Raw genomic sequence first — 23802 nt, forward strand, 5'->3', positions numbered from 1 at the left:
CAAGGCTAAAGTGCTGCCATTCTCCACTGGTCTCTGGCTTTTGGAACAGCCACATAAAGATAGTTTAAGTTTAACTTGGAAGTGAATCCCTCCCTACTGTCCCAAAGATTTTGTGAGGCATAAAGCTGACATACAATCATTTTTGCCTGCTCTCACATCCTGCATGGAGTGGAGTGGATTCTGATCTGAGGATATAAGCCACTAAAGGGTAAGCCACATGCAGCCACAGTGCACAGTTTGTTCCTACAGAGAATAAGAACTATCAGTGTTAGAGCCTGTACTGTTGATAGTAATGATTCTCTGAGTGCACACAGATTAACATGTGGAATATACCCTCTGTTTCTTGTGTATACCACTTTGTACCTTTCCATGACTCCCATCTCAGAGGTCTTGTTGAACAGTATCTTCAGGATGATTGAAAGGCATCAGAATCAGGGTGTCCCACTTCCTTCTTGTTAATCTTACAAGTTAAGTGATCAGAATATATGCTCATCACAAACCAGAATTCTGTCCCCATAAAGCACGGTGACTACAGGCTGTGTTCAAGAGAAAAAAAACGATCTGCTACACCATTATTAGTGTGAGCAACCAAAAATATTATAAAGACTCAGATTACATTTTATTAGTCCTGGAGAACCTGAGAAACCACTGTTCTCCTGAATGTACTAGCAAATTTCTATGTAAAACTTTTCTCACTTTTTTAAACACTTTTAGCAGATTCAAGAATAGTTTAACTAATTGGCTTGCTTAGTTCAACAATATTGCCCCGATCCTGCAACAATTTACAAATGTGAGTAATCCAACTGAACTCAGTGGGACTACTTAAAATTCTGTGCATAAATCTTTCCAGAAGCAATGCTTGTATTTGTTTTCTTTTTAATAGTTATTGAAGAATATCAAAGAGTTCAGTGGATAAGATCTTCCAAAGTGACTTGTGATTTTTAGATGTCTCCATTTTTGCAAGCCCACTTTGAGACACCCTAAAGATACCTGATTTCTAAAGGGTGAGAGCCCTCAGCACTTTATGAAAATCATGTCCCTTTAAGGTATCTCAGGTAGGACATTCAAAAATAGACACACCTATCACTGTGGCAAATCATGGCCCAGCTGCAGCAGTTCAGTCTGGAGACACAGCCAACAGCTTTGTTCTACACCAACCTTTTGAGAAGGGCCTTATTTCCTCCTTGCCCTTCTGCCTTTATTGTGAAAAAACTTCTTTCCGCTTTAGTCAATATCATCATCGTCATCATTCTTCTTTAATGTGAAAGTTTATTTTTGAAAGTTAAGCCACAACTTGGAAATTGAACAAAGAATTTGTTCTGACATTAAAATGGTGATGAAATCAGCAGCTGCAAAATAACTAAAAATGTAAAAATCAATTATATTATTCCTGTCACTGCTTTGTTTTATAAACAAAATATAGATGTAAATGTGATTTAGCAGATAAAGCCAGGTTAGAGAAATCCCTGTGTTTTTGTTGCTGTTTTTCATTTATAAAGTAAATATTTTTAAGTAGGTGGTTTTGATTTATTTACATTTTTTAATTAAAAGAAAATTACAGATAAAAGATGCTATAGCAATCATCTTTCTACGAAAGCAAAATATTGCAATGTAATTAAAAGGACTCCTCAAATTATAATTAGATTTGAAATTTAATTATGACTAGAATACGTTATCCTTATGAGCAACCAACACTTTCTTGATACATAACCTTTATTGTAATTTTATTACATTTATGCTGAGATCTTAATCTATGGACTAAATAAAATCATCAGATTTCTAAAAAGACTTAGAATTGAATGCAAAAAGCAGCACAATATGTTCTTCTATATATGATGTAATTGTTGAGTTGCGTGCTTCTATTGGATCCAATTATTTGGTCTCTATTCAGGCATAGCTCCTGTTAACAAAGAGATTTGGCCCATTGTGTTCAGTAGTTGCTGGACCTTGCCTTCAGCTATAAACTATACAAAGAGCAAATACCAGTTAAGATGAGTTAGCACTATTGCCTGCTAACTCTGGTTAAGTCACCGCTGCAGTTGTCTGCAGGTCACACAGGGCTAGATCCAGAAAGGAATTTATCTTGTCTACACTACTGCTTCAGTCGATGTAATTTATGTCATTCCAAAGTTTGAAAAAGCCATCCCCTGAGCACCGCAAGTTACAGCAACCTAAGTGCCATCCACACCAGCGCTAAGTCCGCAGGAGATGTTCTCCCACCGATGTAGCTTTTTCCTCTCCTCGAGGTAGAATAATTATGCTGATTGGAGAGTGCTCTCCCATCGGCATGGCGCATCTTCACCAGATGATCTATAGCAGCGTAGCTGCATTGGCACAGCTGTGCCAATGTAGTATGGTAGTGTAGACTAGCCCTTAGACTCAGAATTGCAACAAGCCTAAATTTTAGGCACTCTCTGCCACTTACTAGAATTCACTGGGCCAAATCATGGTGGGTAGAGTTAGGCATCTAAGAATAAGATTCACAGAAGTCAGCAAACGGAGTGAGGAGCCACCTAAGCTAGTCAATAGGAAATGCCAAGGAGAAGGATGGGGCCTAAGCCTCACCCTTCAAAGGGAGTGAGGTGCCTGAGAGAAGGCACCTCCCTCCACTTGTGATTTTCAGCCATGAACCCTCTCCTGGAGTTAGGCACCTAAGACAGGTCAATTTTTTATTGCAAGAGTCATTTCTCACAAAAGTCTTAGGATTGACCTGGTTTAGATTCCTTTCTCACAAAAGGCTGAGTTTAGTTAAAGAAGTTTTGGCTGGATGAATGGACTATAAGGTGGATAGAAAGCTGGCTAGATCGTTGGGCTCAACTGGTAGTAATCAATGGCTCCATGTCTAGTTGGCAGCCGGTATCAAGCGGAGTGCCCCAAGGGTCGGTCCTGGGGCTGGTTTTGTTCAATATCTTCATTATTGATCTGGAGGATGGTGTGGATTGCACCCTCAGCAATTCTGCAGATGACACGAAACTGGGAGGAGAGGTAGATACGCTGGAGGGTAGGGATAGGATACAGAGGGACCTAGACAAATTAGAGGATTGGGCCAAAAGAAATCTGATGAGGTTCAACAAGGACAAGTGCAGAGTCCTGCACTTAGGACAGAAGAATCCCAGGCACCTCTACAGAGTAGGGACCAAATGGCTAGGCAGCAGTTCTGCAGAAAAGGACCTAGGGATTACAGTGGATGAGAAGTTGGATATGAGTCAACAGTGTGCCCTTGTTGCCAAGAAGGCCAATGGCATTTTGGGATGTATAAGTAGGGGCATTGCCCGCAGATCGAGGAACGTGATCGTTCCCCTCTATTCAACATTGGTGAGGCCTCATCTGGAGTACTGTGTCCAGTTTTGGGCCCCACACTACAAGAAGGATGTGAAAAAATTGGAAAGCGTCCCAGTGGAGGGCAACAAAAATGATTGGGGGACTGGAACACAGGACTTATGAGGAGAGGCTGAGGGAACTGGGATTATTTAGTCTGCAGAAGAGAAGAATGAGGGAGGATTTGATAGCTGCTTTCAACTAATCTGTGTATATAAATCTCCCCACTGTATTTTCCACTGAATGCATCCGATGAAGTGAGCTGTAGCTCACGAAAGCTTATGCTCAAATATATTTGTTAGTCTCTAAGGTGCCACAAGTACTCCTTTTCTTTTTTACCTGAAAGGAGGTTCCAAAGAGGATGGATCTAGACTGTTCTCAGTGGTAGCAGATGACAGAACAAGGAGCAATGGTCTCAAGTTGCAGTGGGGGAGGTTTAGGTTGGATATTAGGAAAAACTTTTTCACTAGGAGGGTGGTGAAACACTGGAATGGGTTACCTAGGGAGGTGGTGGAATCTCCTTCCTTAGAGGTTTTTAAGGTCAGGCTTGACAAAGCCCTGGCTGGGATGATTTAATTGGGGATTGGTCCTGCTTTGAGCAGGGGATTGGACTGGATGACCTCCTGAGGTCCCTTCCAACCCTGATAGTCTATGATTCTATGATTTACAGTCCTAGTAGGTATTTTCAAGTTTCTCTAGTGAACATCTAAAAAAGTGCCAGCAGCTGGCTCTCCATGGAAAGTACACTTCCAATGATATCCTGCTCCTTAAGTATGTAGGTGAGAGACTCATCAAGGTTGCCAATAAAAGTAAAAGAAGGCTACTCTATATCAAATGTTGACTGTTCCATTGTATCATATTTGCAATTTTAAATAATAGTTACTTAGTATCTCTTATTATTATTTTAAAGTGTTAATATTTCATCTGATTTTCATGGAGAACATAGTACTGAAAAAATCAACCTGCAGAAAATACAGGAATAATTTTCTGACCATTGTAGTTTAATTTTACATATTCTATGTTTGAGAGTGCTTTGATCATCCAATATAATATCTGTGGTAAGTCTTTTATGGATTTCTCTTTACTTATACATATTTTCCACCTTCATCTCTGTGTGAGGGTTGGATAGATTTTATACAGTAAAAGGACAAAGTTCACTATTTCAAATACCATCAAAATCTCACATTTCTAATTTAGTGTTGTATTTCAGTGCTTCATATTATGCCTGTATCATTATCAATAAATATGGATTTTGTTTTGCTTTTGCCAAGACAGAGTGATCCATATGAAGCCCTGCTGCTAATTAAATGCATCAATTTTCATGACAGAACTTAAACCATTTGACATAGTTGGGTTAATATTATTATTCCCATTTTGCAGACTGGGAAACTAAGGCAAAGTACTGTTAAATTATTTGTCATTGGCAGGGTCAAAAATAGAACCAACATCTGTTGACTCCCAGGCACATGCCTGGTACCCTAGTACCCTAGACCACTGCTGTTTTAGGGCTCATCTATTCAGTGTATTAGTCCACATTAGAGGTGTGTAAATGCTAGTGCATGCTAACATGTTGCACACTTACCAATCTGTGTGGACCCTGCTGGTGCACACTAAAGGTTCCTAGTGCACATCAGTGTAGTTCAGTTTAAAATGGGACTACATTAATATGCCCTAGGAAACTTTCAATGCACACCAGTAGGATCATCACAGGCCAGTTAGTTAACAATGAACTAATGCACATGAGAATTTATACCCATCTACTCTGGATTAACTCACTGTCTTAGATTATTATTAGCAGTTTTCTGCTTAGGTACTCCTGCACCAGGTGTGCTAATATCAATAACAGTTCTTCTCTAAGGATGTCTGGGGCAGCTACCGTTTGGGAAAAACCAGCTTCAGATATAGTTGTACAAGGAAACTAGTTAAGCAAGTTATTAGGCCTGAGCAGGGAGACATTATTAAAGAGTTGGAAAAAGGGCTATTAGGTCATATAGTCAAGGCCGGCTCTACACTTTTTGCCACCCCAAGCAGCGTGCTGAATTGCCACCTGAAGAAGGGAGCCACCGCCAAATTGCCGCCGTGGGACTGTGAAGATACAAGCTGACACCGAATTGCCGCCGCAGCGAAAAAACCCATGCCCCCCTAATGACGCACGGACTGCTGCCCCTTTAAGATTGCCGCCCCAGGCACCTGCTTGGAACCCTGGTGCCTTGAGCCAGCCCTGTATATAGTGTATCCAACAGCCACCAATGTAGAATTATTCCCTAAAGTAGATTCTTCAGTCAGACTCAACAATTGCAGTGTGTTTGCCCATCCCACACTGAACTGGGCATACCATTGTCTCAGAGTGGAATAGGCAAGGTATGAAGATTTGAGTCAAGTATTCTATTTAATTCAGTCAAGAATATCATATTATCATGATTCTTGACAAAGAAGAAATTATTGGGCAACTTCAGGGGAGGATATGAAGTATCTTAGGTTCACTGGAAATGTGTTTTTAACATACTATCAGTTTAAAGCATGGCAGGCCTGCTGTTTGCATAGGACCCTGTACTGCAGAGGCCAAGCAATCCAATCACATTACTGTTGGCTGTCATCTATTCAGTCTAAGAAGAAAACCACTGTGGCCAATCAAATAGCTTTTAAAAATCTTCAGTTGCATTAGCCCTGGGGATAAAATAAGACTTCACTGTTGTCCCTTTCTATCCCAAAAACTTTGGTTAAAACTCCAACCAAATCTGCACAATTTCAAATTTCCTGCAGGACTGAAAACAGGAGAGTTGATACATCACAAAAGAGGCTGCTCTTATGATATATCTGGTCTGACCTGAATCAGGGAGTACTGGAAATCTCACTAAATTTGCAGCCCAGTTTTGCCACTGGTTGAAATACTTAGTTTGGAGAGTCCAGGGAAGCTGATATCACCCAGATTTTTGTATGTATCTCCAGATCAAACTTGAACACATACCCTCTGGAAATCTGTCTATAACTAACAAAAAATCATATAAAAATATCAGCTATGTTCAGATCTACTGTTCAAATACACAACAGAGTTTAAAAAGTTATAAATGTGACCGTGGGCAATCACTCCAAAAATGAAATAATCCAAGTCAGCTGTGGTGATTTTAGATCTCCAGTAAGATTCTTCCAAGTCCTGCTTCCCATCAAATGGAGATGCGAGTTTTAAGAGTGAGGGCGTTGATTCTTTTATAGTGTAAAACTCCTACTGAATTTTCCTATTGGTACTCTGTCGTTTATCTGCACTGCTACAGACTAGGGACCGAGTGGCTAGGCAGCAGTTCTGCAGAAAAGGACATAGGGGTTACAGTGGACGAGAAGCAGGATATGAGCAAACAGTGTACCCTTGTTGCCAAGAAGGCTAATTGCATTTTGGGCTGTATAAGTAGGAGCATCGCCAGCATCGCCATTCCCCTCTACTCGGCATTGGTGAAGCCTCATCTGGAGTACTGTGTCCAGCTTTGGGCCCCACACTACAAGAAGGATGTGGAAAAATTGGAAAGTGTCCAGCGGAGGGCAACAAAAATGATTAGGGGGCTGGAGCACATGACTTATGAGGAGAGGCTGAGGGAACTGGGATTGTTTAGTCTGTGGAAGAGAAGAATGAGGGCGGATTTGATAGCTGCTTTCAACTACCTGAAAGGGGGTTCCAAAGAGGATGGATCTAGACTGTTCTCAGTGGTAGCAGATGACAGAACGAGGAGTAACGGTCTCAAGTTGCAGTGTGGGAGGTTTAGGTTGGATATTAGGAAAAACTTTTTCACTAGGAGGGTGGTGAAGCACTGGAATGCGTTACCTAGGGAGGTGGTGGAATCTCCTTCCTTAGAGGTTTTTAAGGTCAGGCTTGACAAAGCCCTGGCTGGGATGATTTAATTGGGGATTGGTCCTGCTTTGAGCAGGGGGTTGGACTGGATGACCTCCTGAGGTCTCTTCCAACCCTAATGTTCTATGGTTCTATCTGTTTAATTCAAAAAGATTCCATTATAATTTGTCTTGATGCTTGCATGAAGCAGTATTAAATGTTGTGCCGATTCCTGCAGTGTGATTTGCTGGATAATGTGTGCACCCCAGCACCATCCTCAAGTTTACCCTGAAGCAGAGCAGGGTGGGGATGTTTCAGAGCCAGGCACTCTGTCCTTTTGCATCCCCCTCACTCAATAAGGTGTACTCCACTGCACCTATAGGGGCAGAAGAAGTGCAAATGTACAGCTAGGTGTCATCAGCATATTGAAGACACTACCACGCCTACTTCTTCACTAACTTCCCCATAACAGTGCCATATACCAATTGAACAGGCAGAATGATGAGAAGGATCAGAGCACTTGGTTGGTGGATAAGCATCAATATAGAGATGGAGTTGTTTAAATACTTATAGCTTGATACTTCTTTGAATAGAACATCAAAATGCCAGGCCTGAGCTATTTTCAGGTAACATTTAGAATTATTAATAAGATCTTAAAAAACAACACAAAAGCCAACAAATCTCAATTTAACTAATGGAAGCAGGAACAATTAACTTCTGATGTAAAAACCCCAAATCCATTGATTTCAATTGAATTACCTTCAGTTATGGCTGCAGCGATATAGGCTAGTAGTCCTTTAAAATCATTTTTAAATAAATCCCAAATTTTAGAATTGTTTGAACAGGTCATTCAGATTGATTTGCTGATGTAAAAGGCATTGTGCATCTTTTGTATCAAAGATTTTTTGTTTACAGGTATATGTATAAAAAGTATCTCATGACTGTTCATGTTAATCTGTTGGCACTAGAAGTGTTCACATGTCCATCTCAAATTCTCTTTGAACTCTCTCTTTGTCTCTTGTTTACAAAAGTTTCAGTGATCCGGCCATTGAGCAGAAGTAATACAGTGTGTTTTAGGTGACCAGTCATACACCATAAATACTGAATAGCAAAGTAGTTTTTGCTTGTGAACAACCCATAGGCTGAAATATGTTTTCACAAACCATTCATCAAACAATTTCAAATAACAAATGAATGAGTGAACAATCTGTCTGTGAATAATTCACAAACAAAACAGAGGATAAACTTGTGGAATACGTGATTTGCAATAAATAGTTCACTCTGCTTTGCTCCAGGGTAAGTTTTGAGACAGTGGCCCTGTCCACTGAGAGCTACCTGACTCACTATGGATCACAGTAGATCAGTACACTTTTGATTAGCAAGTGGTTCTTAATAGGCTGAAACCAATAGAATAGTGGGATTTTTTTCATTTCAGTCCAACCTACGTAACTAATATAGTGGCCTGATCATTCCATTGACTTTTGTCTCAAATGTGCTTTGTTTGAACAAGAAGAAAAGAACAGCAGAGTCTCTTCAGACTATGCTCTTTATATGCCTGTAGCACATTTCATCTGAAGATCTCAAAGTACTCTACAAATCTTGAATCACAAAACTGGCATCCAGTGAGTTAGTTGACAGCTGGAAATAGAAGCTGGGAGTCCCACATCCCAGTCAGTGTGCTAAACATTAGAAATATTACCCCATGCTTCCTTAAATAGCTTCATTAATCTATTTTCAAACCTGTTGCTATGTTTATTATAATGTTTCCTTTCTAATTTGAGATGACCAGCCATTTGAAATGATGCTACAGTAAGCCCATTACGTTGCCCTAATTGTAACCTATTTGTGTTTTCTCTGTTTTGTCCAAATTACTCAAAAATTAATGAGCTTTCCTTTCAAAGATAATGTATTGACCCTATTTTTAGTCATGGTTTTTTGGTCTGCGTGGTTGCTCTTTTCAAGGTAACCTTGATGATATTGTTATAGCCATTCATTATAATTTTTTATGCAGGAACTATCTATATTGATTTGACTGTGGCCTTTGATCCAATAAATCACAACATATTGCTATCTAAGTTTCCCTCAATTTGGCTGAGTTTAACTACAGTAGAATGGTTCTCTGGCTACATTAGTGAGCAAACCCACTCATTTTGTTTAATGGTGTTGAATCTGAGGTGAAAATGTTACATGCAAAGTTACCTCAGGAGCTAATTAGAGGGCTTTTACTTTTTCAGTTTTTATTAATGACCTGTCGACGCTGTATAGTTCATGAAATATTCTGTACATCTACATGCTGATGATGTGACCTCGTACACAGTAAGAGCGCAGATAAGGTATCAGACCTTGACTGTTCTAACTAGGGATTTATGGAGTGATTTTCACAATTTAAAGACACATTTTTTGCAGAAATAAATTGGCTTAGAATCTTGATAAAGTATAAGACATGTAATTACAGGGAGGTCTGTTGTCCTGTAAACAGGACTATGTGAACTGGTATAGAAAATAATAAGGTTTCCTTGCCTCAAAAGAACTTCAGCCATTGGGGCAGATAAAGGTTTTTTTAAAGGAGCAATTTAACGAGGCTGCAAAAATCTAGACCTGAATGTCCCCAAAGTTTGGGTCTATTTGCATCCAAGATTTTGGTTCAGTCTGTTTCATGGATAGGAGTCAGCTCTGCAATTCAGAGCTGGATGCAAACTTGCCCAAAGCCCCGGGGTGCTGGGTTCTGGACCCTCTCTATTCATTTCTCAGGTGGTGAAATGTTCAGATAATTTCTTTTCATGTTCAGGTTCCATCTGGAACAGGAATCGTAAGACTGCAACAGCTCAAGAAAAATTGCTCTCATGGTACTTCTGGCCCAACACAAAAAGAGTGTATCAGAGATCTTGAATGAGAGCCCGTTTGTGCTATTTTTTGCAAACTCAAGACTTTCAGGGAGAGTCAGAGAACCATCTGAACTTGGTTGGTTACTGAAGTGAGTCTCAGAACCTTGTGAAGCGACCTCACCAATGGTACAGAACACACGTCAGATGACCAGAACAGAAGCATGCCCATTAGGTCAATCACAAAGTGCTGCGTAGAACGTGTACAGTGCAGTAAGTTTTTAACACTATGGGCCAAATTCAGACTTGGTGTAAATAGGTGTTTGTAAGTAGAAGTCTTTTAGGCCAATAAAGTGGTGACAGACAATATGATGAAGGGTAAAATAATGTAAATTCCCAATGTGGAGCCTGTGATAGAGTGCTGGGCAACAGCAGTGTACCAGCACTCTGATCACTGGATCACCAATTAAATCACCCAAGAGTAAACCTGAGGGGCAAAGCTGTTCCTAATTGATAGATTGGGGATGGGCCGGAGAGAGCTACAAGGCTAATTAACCCATTAGCTGAGAAAGTAGAAAAGGCACAGGGAGAAAGCATTTGGAGGGGGAGTGGAAGGGGAAGTGGTGATTGTTACGGTAACTCACACACACACTCTGGCGATAGGTGCTGGAACTAGGGGATCTGGGGGTGCCTCCGCACCCCCTGGTTTGAAGTGGTTTCCATTATATACAGGGTTTACAGTTTGGTTCAATGGCTCTCAGCACCCCCACTATACAAATTGTTCCAGCACCCCTGACTCTGGCAGGCTTTTCAGAGTCCAAGCCAGAAGACATCTGTTGGGGAAGGTACCATCTGTCTCCCCGCTCCTTTGGCTAAGTGAGCTAAGGGATCCATGCTATTGTAAATACAAAACTGCACAAGTTTGCAAGGGTGGTGGGGGGAACACCATAAATAAATTTGACCAGAAGAGGGTCTCCAAGCAGTTTGTGGCTAGAAATGAGAGAGGAGCATGGCGACACTCCATCACAGGGCCAAATTCTGTTCTCAACTATCTTGGTGTAAACCTGGAATAACTCAACTGTATCAGTAGTGTGACAGGCTTTCCATATGTATACTGGAGATCAGACTTTGTCCTACAGCATTCAGAATTTGGCCCATTTTGAAGTTAGTGGGAATTTTGCCACAGACTTTAAGGAATGAGGATTTAACCCAATGTGTGTAATTTATATGCTGAGAGACATGAAGAAGCATAGCAGCAAAAGTGACTAATCAGTGTGTGTAAACTAAAGAGGTGTTGGTAAGGTTTGCTTTATCTTACACCTTTGCTGCTTTTCTAGCTGCACCATCTTCCTTCCGTCCCCCACCTTGTCAGTTAGCTTGCACATTCACTATTGGCCACATACCAGTGAATGCTGTACAACTTTGCCACTTCCACCACCTATAAGTCACGGCTGAATTTGACCAAATGTTGTTCAGAATTATTCATATGTATAAGGGCCTGCGTCTCAGAGCACTTGTTTATTCAGGGTTGAATAGCATAGTACGCTTTTCTGCCTAACCCAGATAATTAGAGCATTTCACACACATACACACACAGAGCTCTGGCAATGTTCTATCATAAAATGGGTACATTTTATCATCTGCAGTCAGTTTTCTGACTTTAATAATCATAACAATCGGTGTCTTTATCAGCATTAGACTGTTCTGTTTGCACCATTGCTGGTAATTTTGCTTTCACTCTAGAAATGTTGGCACCATTACCATGTTTAATAAATAAATGTGCAAGATCTGCGTGTAAACTTTGCCTGATCTGTGAGTATCTGGTACAAGGCTGGTTGACCAATTTAGAAATCACATCAAGGACATCTGCACTGTATTGGTGCTTAAAATTTAGATCTTTATTATTTGGCAGATTTGGCAGAGAATGGCCAGCCCTTTGGGAAGCAGCATGATTTAGTGCACCACCCTGGAAGTTGAGACCTTTTGAATGCTCCTCCTTGCCTTGCCACTGACTCATTGTGAGCAAATCACAACCTCTTTGTGTCAGTTCCACTCAGCTTTTCAATGGGCATAATATTTGCCTCACTGGGTTGTTGCGAGAATTAGTTATTGAATGTTGGACAAAGCTTGGGGAATGTTAAGTGCTAAGTATTTTTTTGCTTTGCAACTTGCAAGCTCTCATTGCGTGAGATTTTGAAAATCGCCTAAGTGACTTAGGAGCACAAGTCCTTCAATGGGACTTTCAGTGGGACTGAATTATGTGGGTCTGGGGGGAGAAAGCCAATGCTTGGGGAAGAGAGCTTCATTAGGAAGCAGGGGGATTTGGTGGGGAAGCTTAGTCCATGACTCCCAATGCCTGGACTTTAAGTGATTCCCCCACACCCTTGTTTCTGCACCCCTGGCAGTGCTGCCTCGGTGGGCAGAGGCGCCATTACAGCCTATAATGGGAATCCTTTCAAGTACAAGCTAGCATGTGACTGTGCACCTTTAAGAAACTAGGACATTTGGGGCCAAGTAACCTCCAAAGAAGAATTATTGACATAAGTCTCGTCTCTCTTTTGTAACTGATTCATTTCAACCAACTGAATTATATCATGCAAATTACCTGCTGAGAGAGGGTGATAATTGGTTGTTATCTCTGATGTCACAATGATCCCATTGTAAAATGATCTAAGGTGCTGAGTCGACCCTATCTATAGTGTTATAATCAAAACATTTAGATACAATGATCATTAGTAACTTAGCTTAATTACAACCTGTTTCTTCACACGTACTCTATGCATGACAGTTCAATGAGTTTGAACTATAAGAGAAGTTTTAAGAGTCTGAATTATTTAATTAAGCTAATTTAGGACCAAGAAAGGCCCGATAAAAGTGCTAAATTTCTGAAAGGGCCTATTTTGAAATTAATTTTAATTCATAAACTCATGAATAAATTTAAACTGAAAATTTATTCTGTACTCAGAGTAAAAGCCAAAGTTTTGGGGGTAGATCCACTGTATGTTTCATACATAACAAAGAGGCTGAATCACTGCTTTAAGTGCAAAACTCAATTCAACCATATATATAGAACAGCAACTATTGCCTCTGTCACACACAAGCACGAATGACTTTTATAAGGCCTGATGAAATGCTCATTGAAGACCATGGAGATGCTTCCACTGACTTCAACGGATCAAGCCTCTTGATGCTCAAAAACCACTGCTTTAAATGAAAGTTTAACTAAACCAAAAACAAACTGAGCAAAATTTTCTCCTGTGTGGGTAAGTCTTACAAATAGCACTGAACAATGTACACATGTTCTTACCACTCTTTCATCAGAGGGTTGGGTTTGTTCCCCCTTCCCCCTTCTGAGGAAATAGCTGGAATTTAGGACCCAGAAAAGTGCAGATGTTGGGAGATCTGCAGAGGACTATTATATTCTCATTCCTCTTTAAAAAAAAATATTGAGTGTTAGTCATGAGCCAAATTGGACCCACCTTAACTGAGAATAACGAGAATGCTGGAGAAGTTGAACAGGAAGGAACCCTCCAGTTTCTTTCTGTGATGCCTTCGCTCCACTTTCCCTGATCCTCCAGCAGTTTCTGTACTTGAAAGTAAAATGGGTGCTGCTTTAACAATGTTTCAGAGGCTGCTAAATTCTGCTGCTTCCTTCTCACCCTGCTGCTATGGAGCATTCAGCGTGACAAGAATAAAGCAGCAAGTAGGGCTGGCATTGCTCAGAGTGTGGCAGGAAAGGACAGAATAAAACTCATTGAAAAATGGAAATGTTTTCAGGAAAAGTTTGATGCAAATTTGTCTTTTTCTTTTTCCAGTGAAAATCCTGAAAATTGAATACTTTCATCCAGCCTTAGGGCTGATATTATCTGCCCCCACTGGAAAGTTTACTTTTGCTTGGATGAGTTGCGGGGGCGAGTGGGTGCAGCACCAATAGCCAGGGCAGCCCATAGATGAACCTTCACAGCACTCCAGATCCCTACTTGTGCTTATATTTTCATCCATCTCCAACTCTTTTTTCATGCTAGGTTGCTGTCTGGATCTTCACATTCAATTTGAGCCTGCTATTTTTAAAAAATGCAATTTGAATTCAACCTCGATTCACAGGATAGGTTATGTGGGGCAAGTCATATGGTGTTTTGTAACCTGGCTACTAGTTCCACTTCCCTTTCTGGTAACCCAGCATGGCTCTATGAACTCAGATGAGCAAACTGTGTCTCTAGGTTTGTCATACTATTCATCAATAAGGAAAAGTGTGTTCACTCAAACCTTAACCTTCTCATACTTCAGGGCTTGTGAACCTGCAGAAATGGTTTGCTGTAAAAATGCACAAGTTTTTAATTTAAATTTGAACAAGTTTGCATAGCTCTGCTAATAAGACCATCTTCCTAAAATTATGATGAAACCATCGTTAATATCAACAAAGATGGACAATGAAGTAATCAAAACACCCTAGAGCCATGGAACTCTTAACTTTGTTGAAAACCTGTGCAAAAAGGAGATTAAACAGAAATAAGTAAATAAATAAAACTCAATGAAATGTAGTTTCAGCCTTCTAGAATGATATTGTCGATAACAAAGGGGACCTGGACCTGCTTGTTATACTCGTGTGAGTAGTATCATTAACTTCATATAATTCCACTGTGTTCACATGAGTAAGACTAAAAGATTTTGACCCCCAAGGGTGAAAAACAAACTATAATAACTATAAAAAGGTTCATAGTTGCTTATGCATGGATATACATATTTAAAACACAATAAAAAACTCCCAGCATGAACTCAGTAGCTAGGCTTCAAACACCAAAAGGGCTCAATCCAAAGTTGTTCCTGAGTTATAGTGAGCTCTAAAAAGAGCTTAAACCAATTAGCTGTTTTTACACTCTTTATATTTTATAAATGACCAAAGAGATTTCTTTGAAAATGTATTACAAAAAAAAATCAGTCCCAGAATTAAACCTTTTGTGGGAAGCCTTGCCCTCGAGCTAAATTTAATGGCTGAGCTATAAAGCACTCACAATTTTCATAAAGGGGGTTCATAAAGGAAACATTAACTTACCCTGAACCTGAGGAGGTCTAGCAAGCTCCACTATAATAAACACAGGGCCTAGTTAATTTTCACTTAAGGGGTGTATGACATTTGAGTCAGATGTGGTTACTTTATGTTCACTTTAACCAACTGTGTCCAATAGAGGTAAATGATAAGCAACTGTGTAGAAGTCTACTGGAAGTTATGGCTAGTCCTAAATGAAATTGAAACTCTTAGGACAGGGGGGCCATGTCCTACCATGTGTTTGCATAGTGCCTAGCACAACTGAGCAGCGGAGTCCTGCATTACCTACATTTCCCTACTTCTGTGCCTTCTAGAGCCCAGAAACACACACTGTGGGAGGGCACACACAGTTCATATCTAAAGCAGCTACACTGGTAGAATATTACACTGGAGTCTCACTTACAGCTGTTCTCCCTGCTCTAATCCTTGTTCCCGGGAAATGCCAGAACCTGGACCATAATCTATCTTCATCCATTTAATAACTTGAAGTCAAAGTTATTATTTTAATAGTGGTTTCCATCATAATTTGAATTAATTAGGTATAGCTGCATATGTATCTATGGAATATAAATATATCATACACATATATATGGAAATACCATATTCATCTCTCTCTCTGTTTTTCATGTGTATATGAGAGAAAGAGAAAGAAATCCTAGATCGCTGGCGTAGTTTTATCTGAATTCACTCAGGCATCAGCCCTGCTTTTATGATATACTTCCAGCACTGCATCCCCATGGTTCTGTTCTTGGTTGCTTCAGCATCAGTATTTCATCCAGAAGAATGAGGAAAAACCTCATCTAGGTCAGTGCCTCATCTTGGCCAGTGAGGGATGCTCTTGTACTGAAAGACTTTCACTTGAGGGCCTAGAGTATCCCCTTTTCCCACACCCAATCACAGACTCACATTCTACTGGCCTGCAGCCTACTTCTCCCATCCTGCCGTATTACTAACATGGATCTTCAGAAACATGTGATTTTTTTAAAGCATCATATGTTTAGTTTTTCATTTTATATAAGTATGAATTAGCTCCAAAGGGCAATCAGAGGGACAGGAAAGTAGCAGCAGATATTCGTCATGGTTATATTTAGCAAGCTGTTTCTTAAATGTAAAAGTTAGTTATACTTTAACTATGAAATAGGAGAACAAAAAGCATGTTGTTTCATTTTAGCTTGTTTGCCGAACACTTTTCTTTTCTTCATCTTCAATAATGAACTGTTCCCTTATGCTTTTGTCTTTATTTGGTGATCAGTAATGCATTGTGGAACTAACAATGGCCCTTGTTTTCAAATACTTTGCAGAATAACGCAATTCATCCCCCTGGAATCTTTGATTCATAAAGGTATTGATGAAAGGTGGGGTAGATTTACTCAACTCTTCATCATAATATTCCTATTGTGCACATGCTAGGGCATGCATAACGAATGGCCCTTAGTGTAAACAACTCAGATACTGAGCTTAGTGATTACTATAAGGGGTCTGTTTGACGTGTGTATTTCTATTTCTATGGTATATGACTCATTAAACCCACTCTGTGTGAGTACTGTTTACACTGCTTGCTGTGTTGGTGGCTTGTGTCTGAATACTTGTACTCAACCTGAAAGGTATTTTGTCTACTTTAAGTGCCCAAATCACTCATACATTTTTCATTTGAAACCACCTTTTGAAGCTGTGCGTTTATTATATGAAGATTAGTGACTGTTAGTCTTTATAGACATTGCTTTGAGCTAACCCAGCTTCTGTCCACAGAAAACAAACTGTAGGACAGTTCTCCCTTCCCAATTCCTCCAACCTCCTTAGTTCTCCAAAATGAAAGTGTTCTCAGTGCTCCTATTTTCTAAAAGAGTAACGTATCTGTAAATGATAGTTATACAGACCAGACTCCTTTTTATCCTACCCTCATGTTCATAGTCACCTTGATGCCAAACACCTGAATCCAAATGATCTAAATTAAAGTGCAGCCAAAAAAAATTTTTTTAATGGATTAACCTGTTACTATAGCATTGTTTTATCATCAAAACTGCTCAGATCAGGCTGTTGCTTTGACAACAGAAGAATGCATTTAATTGGAATCTTGTTGAACCACCCTCTACTATCTTTGGCATGATTGCCAAGGAACAGATCCAGCGCCATGGATTTAATTGACTTTAACCAATGGGTATGTGGCACACCTAGTCAGTTTTAAGTGGCACACCTGTGGCCTGTGTTTTAGTCACAGTGGGAAACAACAAGGTGCTGATGTTTGCTACAATACACTTCCTTGGCGTGGCCCCCTTTCTGCTTCATACTACTATCCCACTCCGTTGTAGCCGCTGAGTGAGTTATTCTTACTTTTCATTATAAGTTTAAAAAACAGATACAGTTTTTAGTTCAATGCTTATTTTTTAAAGAAGTTCTTGAAATGAAAGTGAGGGGAGTGTGGTATGGTTACAGCAGGTGACTAGAAGTCAGGAAATGTGGGTTTTATTCCAATCTCTGCCATTGATTCAGTGTGACTGTCGTCAAGTCGCTGGCGGTGAAATTTTGTGCTGACATACACTCTGTGCAACCTCAACCTCATTGACCCTGATCAAGCATCTTATAGCAGGAAGAGCCAGCCCCCTGAGGATGCCTCCTACTCCCCATCCTATAGGATTGCACCAATCCCAGCTCAGCTGCATTCAGAACCCTTGGTCATTGAGTTCCACATTATTGTTGATGTGTGAATCAGAGCAAACGGTGGCTCTTAATCTCTGTATATCTGGTTCTCCTAATTGGTAAAATAGAAAAGGTAGCTCCTGCAGTACCTAGCTCACAGGGCTGGTGTGAGGCTCAAATAATATTTGTAAAGCACTCCAAGATCCTTGGATGAAAGGTGCTTTATACATGCAAAGTATCATTATTTGTTACATATCCCAACAGAATATTTTCTTATGGCCCTTTGATAACTGGGACTATTACTTGTTGGACATGTGTCTGTTGGTAGGGTTGTCTTACATATTGAAATGAGAATATTAATCGGTTTTGTGATACTTTTTTTTTTTTAAGAAAAAAAGAAAGGAATTCCTACTTTTTTTCTCTAAAGCTTTTTGGACTATATAAAAAGCAATATACAAGAGCTAAGTAGTAGTAGTTATATGTGTTAGTATAAGTATTTTTATTATTATGACTTACCTAGTTCTACACAAAGGACTGTATTAAGACAAGAACAAGATCAGAAAACTCTTATAGAATATTTCTTGTGTACCTGAAACAAATTTGTCAGTAGGGATTAATTGATGCATTGGGGAATAGTTAGTCAGAACTTCATACAGGGCACAACACTTTATGGAACATTAACAAACTGAGGTCAGGGGGAAAGATCTGCCTTCCTCTCACAAATGTTTTATGGATACAAAACTTCTGACATTTTTGAAAAACTCCCTTTCATAAGTTAAAGCTCCACCTATCATCTCTAACTTATATGACCCATTTTTCTGCTGAAATTAATGTATGCAGACAGTAATGACATTGACATCGTTACAAGGGTACTGTTTACAAGAATGAATCGTTCTTGTACTGTGTCTCTTATGCGCTAACAACAAACAAGATTTTCTTCAAAATTTTGCGTGCACCTTGTTTTGTGTTTCACATCCATGGATGAACTTTCTCAGGGTGTTTGATGGAAGGAATATCCCCACTCCCTCTCCATTCATGCTGGAGTTCCCTTCACTCTGTCTTATCCAGTATACTGATGGATCCCAAGACTTGTCCCACATTGACAGAATTGTTCTAGGTCAGGTTCCAACTCACTCCATGGGCACAGAATAACTTTTGGGGATTTATTTATAAAGCTGGTCTGAAAAACATCCAAATGTGCAGATTCATCGAAATAGAAACATTTCACGGAGACAGTTCAATTTCAATGACATTCCAGTCAAACCCAGGCATGTTTCCATCAGAAACCTGCTTGATTTCCTGCCAGCTCCCCCACCAGGTTCCTCTGCAGCCTGCCTGCCAGACTGCCTCTCAGTCAGAGACCACAGGGTTTCCAGGGTCCATGGCCCAGAGCAGCCTGCTGGACAGACAGGGTCCCAACTATCATTTCCCCCAACTATTTCCCAGGGGTTCATCCTCTTTCATGAAGAATTTCAAATGTTTTGGTTTTGTTCCAAATCAGAATGAAACCAAATTTGAAATACTGAAATGTTCCAAATCATATTTCTTCAGCTCTATATGTTACCCTGCTCCATATGTACAGTGTGTTTTCCTGCCATTAATACTGTTGAAACAGAAGTACAATATCTATGGAAACAAAATTATCACCCTATTATTTATTTAGTTATCTAGCAGGAGCACCTAGAGGCACAACTCCAGGATCAGGGCCCTGTCGTGCTAGGCACTGTACACGCACATAAGGAAAAGACAGTCCTTGCTCCTGAGAGTTTGCAGTCTAAGACTAGAGAAGACAGATGGATAAAGAAAATATTTAAGAATTAGAGCTGAGCAAATAGTGTGTAGCAAATAGTTGTTCATGTTATGCTCTAATCTGTTAATCAAATATCTGCAAGTAGATCACAGTTTCCTCAACTGTATTCATTATAAAAAATTACTCATTGAATATTTTTGTGAATGTTTTTTACTCTGATATCATTGCAACTGTTCACCATGAGTATTCAATACAGTATTCACAATTTGAGCATTTATACTTCTGAGTAGTTACATAACTCACATGGTATTGTCTCCATTCACTGACTGGATGACTTTTACTGAGAGAAGGGTCAGAATAAGTATGTGTGTGTGTGTGTATGTGGCCTGCGTAACTTTTCCTCCTGCCCGCAGCATGCATGTGGGAGCTTGGGAAGGGATTATCCCTTTCTGAGGCAGAATCCCTTCCTGACCTCCTCCCACCCCCACCCCCTGCAGTTCTGCACCACCTACCTGTGTGTGAAAATGCCTAACTGGCACAACTAATTGTGTCACAATCCCAACATGCCTGGGAAGTAAGTCTTGTACCCATTTCATAGGTGGGTAAATGAGGCAGAGAGAGGCTACATGGCTTGTCCAAGGTCACAAAGGCTGTCAGTGACAAGATGAGAATAGAACCTGTGGTCATGGCTCTCCATTCCCTGCTCTAACAATTAGATGTACTTTCCTGAGGCACTTTTTATCACCACTATTCATTTTATTCCATTGTCAAGGGCACCAGGCACATATGGTTCTGAGATATCAGAAGAGACAGCATAGGAAGGAGTTGCACAATCAACCATAAATACTTCCTCTAATCTGCAATATGAAAACTATCAGTTCTTCTGCCCCATTCTCTCACAGAGGCCACTTCTTTGCTAGTGTTGTGTAAAATGTTTACGTTTGTAATTCTCTACTATTGTCAGAATTGGAGGAATTATCCTGCCTTCTTGTAAACAGTAATATATCAGTGGCTAATATATTAGAAAGCAGGTTACTCTGAGAACACTCCCTGGATGCCAGTGTGTGAGATTCTCTTTAACTTTTTCATGGCATTCCTTTTTTATTTTCTACTACTGAATAATATGCAGCCCCACAGCTCTGGCCCAGAGAAACCTGATGAAAGTGAACATATAAGAAAAATATTAGAGGCCTGTCTCTTCATATGCAGACATAATGCCCATTGACACTAATGGGAATTATGTATGTGTGGAAGAAGAGTGTGGACCCTTTACTTAATAGAGCCCTTAATATGTTTTAGTGAGCCGTGGTGGTGTTCTAAATATCATGAAACCCAGAGGAGATGGGGAAACAGCCCATGGCACTGATGAGCTGGATTCATTGCGTTGAGGTGGATGGCTTTTCAGGAATATCCCAGCTTCTCTTTCTCCAGTGGAAGCGGTTATATGTGTACTGATCATTTACACTAAAGAGGAAAAGGTAAAGAGGATGGACATAAAATTGGGAAATGAAACAAGAAAATGCAATCCAGATTGTCAGACATAAAAACATCCAGTCTAGAATTATTTTATATATAAAGAATATGTCTGCCTTTTATTATAAGTCTAGTTAGCCCTGCTTTACATTGTGTTCTGTTTTATGAAAGTAAAACGTGAAAATCTACTGATAAGCCAAAATAGTGGTGGGGGGGAAAACTTTATAGCATGTCAGAGCTATTTATTATTATTATTTTTTAACCTTGATTGAGTTATAATACTGAACATATGTACCCTTGGCCTTAATCACCTTGTCGAGTTAAACTGTATTTTCAACTTCATTTACATGACACATGATCTAATGCTGGAGAACAACAATACCATTGTAGTGCTAATTGAAAACTCTGAGCTGAGAGCCAGAAGAAACCACTGGTCTGATTGCTGAGGGTCCCAGGGAAAGGGATTTATTCCCACACCTGCAGTTGGTCCATAACACTAACATTGTTACCAACATCTGGATCTAATCAGCACAGAGGCCTTGATATGCTGCTCCTGTGGCACATAAATTTAGCATTATATTCATTTTAAGGCCCCCTTTTTCAGTTTTTTAAGGACAAGATAGATTCATGGCTCCACAGAGTCTAACAAAGTAGAAACCACAAACAGAGTAAGTTACTGCCAGGTTTCTTAGACCTTACCTACCTAGTATATGCCACTTAAATAATGGATTTTTATGCTCAGTTCTGGCTTTCAAAAATGTGCCTCCATAGAATGCAGAGTTCATCTGCAAAACTATATTTAAGATAAAAAGCAAATACTCTGAAGGTAGCCAGTTTGCATATATCAGGTTTTATTGTGACATCCAAGATATATCAACCCCTAAAATGGATGCATGGTTGTAGTAGTTCTGGCAGTTCAGTTCAGAATGGCTTCTGACCACGGGTCCAATAAGGGAATTGACTAGACACAGTAGTGAAAATAGTCTTTTTGAAAAATTATGTAGTAGCCTTTCTAAATGTTGGTGAATAATCTGGTATTTCCAGTTCAGAATAGCATAGTTTGAATTCACTGGCCATGCTTTGAGTGTCAATTTTACTTTTCCACCCAATAAAATATAGCTCTAGTATGGCTCCTTTGTATTGCCTTACATCTAAAGAGTAATGGGGAATGCTAAGGCAAGATTCCACTCTTACACCTGCAGGACAGATCTCAACTGAGATGCTGATACTGCTCTGCCTACATTTATAGAATGCCCAGGGCAGTGCCTGGGGTATGAAAGATGGTCTAGTAGTGGACAGGACACTGCACTGGTATGCAATAAACATGGGCTCAATTCCCACTTTAGCCACTGACTCCCTGAGTGGGAATTGTACTTCCTTTCCTAACAGAGCTCTTGTGAAGATAAAAATCCATTAATGTTAGGAAGGTACTCTCATGATGAGGGCCATATAAATAACTGGACAGAATGGGAGATCTGTGCATGAAAATAAAATAAAACATTAGGACTGATGTTTGTAATGTGGATCCAAGAGCAAAATTTTACCCTTCATTTGTTGTAGGTAACGAATTATTATTCTTGCAAACATGTTCCTTGACTATATTTTCATTGGAAATACTTAATACAAATCAAGGACAAATTAGGACGTGAAATGGCTATTTTTTTTCCCTGGCAGTTTTCAATTACAATGTGACTTTAATTTCTGTAAATGGTAAATGTAGTTACACTGAGAGAGAGGCTTGTTCTGAGCACTAGGTATTCCTGAGTTGTGATCTTGGCTCTGACACTGACTTTCTGTGGCATTGGTCACTACACTTAACCTCTTTGCCTTGGTTTCCAAATCTGTACACTAGATATAACTACTTATTATACAGGGATATTATGAAGATTGTTTAGCTAACTTTGGAAGAGGAAAAAGTGCTATGTCTGTGCAAAATATTATTACTTTGTGTCACTTTCTTGAGGATAGTTATGTCATTGGCTAAATGTAGGATTTCAAAGGTAGCTCTCATGTTGGTCACTTTGCTATACAGAGAATGCTGTCCACTTCACGAGGAGCAATGTTTATGATACAGACAAATTCTGAACTTATTTAACCTACACAATAACTTCAGTTTCAGTGGAATTGTATCGGCATAACTGAGACTGGAATTTTAAAACTAAGGAAAAAGTGGAATGGAAGAGGGGTCATATATAGATATGAAAGCTAGCCATGGGGAAATCAACACACTGGGCCATTTTCCCAGCTACTGTAAATTAGCGTAGCTCCATTGACTTTAGCTACAGCAATTGATACCAGCTGATGATGTGGCTCATTGTATATGATCATGCAGAATCTGTCAACCAGTTTTCCATAGAAATATATTTTGGCACTCGAGATCGGTTTTGGAATTATGCTGATTTATTGGCTTTGAAGGGTTTCCAGCAGCCAAGGAATTTTTTAGGGCCCTATTCTGCCCCAGATTTTCTCCTCCCATCTCCCTTCAAGCCTCACTGACTTCTTGTTGGTTCTGTAATGGTTTGGCATGGAGCTGTGACTCTGCACATCCAGCACCTGCAGGGGTGCTGAGTTTCACCTAAGTTGGTTAGAAAGAGTTAAGCTTTAGGGGGCAGGGAATGACATTCAAAGGAGAACTGCAGGGTAGAATTTTATTCATCAGAAAGAGAGTGAAGTTCTTGCTGCACCATTTTCTGTTCTCCTGACTAACTTTGTGACTAGAATGAGCAATTTAAATTCCAATATATGTGGCCTAACCACGACCTTCATATTCAGACAGAACTCCCACAAAATCAATAGGAGTTGTGCTTGAGTAAGAAATAGGAGTGCAGGATTTGGGTCCCTGGTTGTCTGTGTGAAAGAGACTCACTGTACCAGTTTCATCTTTTTCACTTATCTGTATTGCTGTGTTATTGAAAGTGGTACTTCAGTGAATTAA

The 23802-nt window shown here is 39.8% G+C and overlaps 2 long non-coding RNA genes across 4 annotated transcripts in view; one reads left to right on the forward strand and one right to left on the reverse strand.

Moving 5' to 3' along the window:
• LOC125625141 (uncharacterized) overlaps positions 1–13582 on the reverse strand; it is a 102207-nt gene extending 88625 nt beyond the window's left edge. For both annotated transcript variants that reach the window (XR_007353469.2, XR_012665666.1), the window contains exon 1: positions 13440–13582. This is a non-coding gene — a long non-coding RNA (uncharacterized LOC125625141). The remainder of the gene's footprint in view (positions 1–13439) is intronic.
• LOC125625133 (uncharacterized) overlaps positions 1–23802 on the forward strand; it is a 197653-nt gene that overhangs the window by 89824 nt on the left and 84027 nt on the right. The gene's annotated exons all lie outside the window — the stretch shown is intronic.

Source organism: Caretta caretta, chromosome 1 (genome assembly GCF_965140235.1).
Source record: "Caretta caretta isolate rCarCar2 chromosome 1, rCarCar1.hap1, whole genome shotgun sequence".
Classification (NCBI taxonomy): Eukaryota; Metazoa; Chordata; order Testudines; family Cheloniidae; genus Caretta; species Caretta caretta.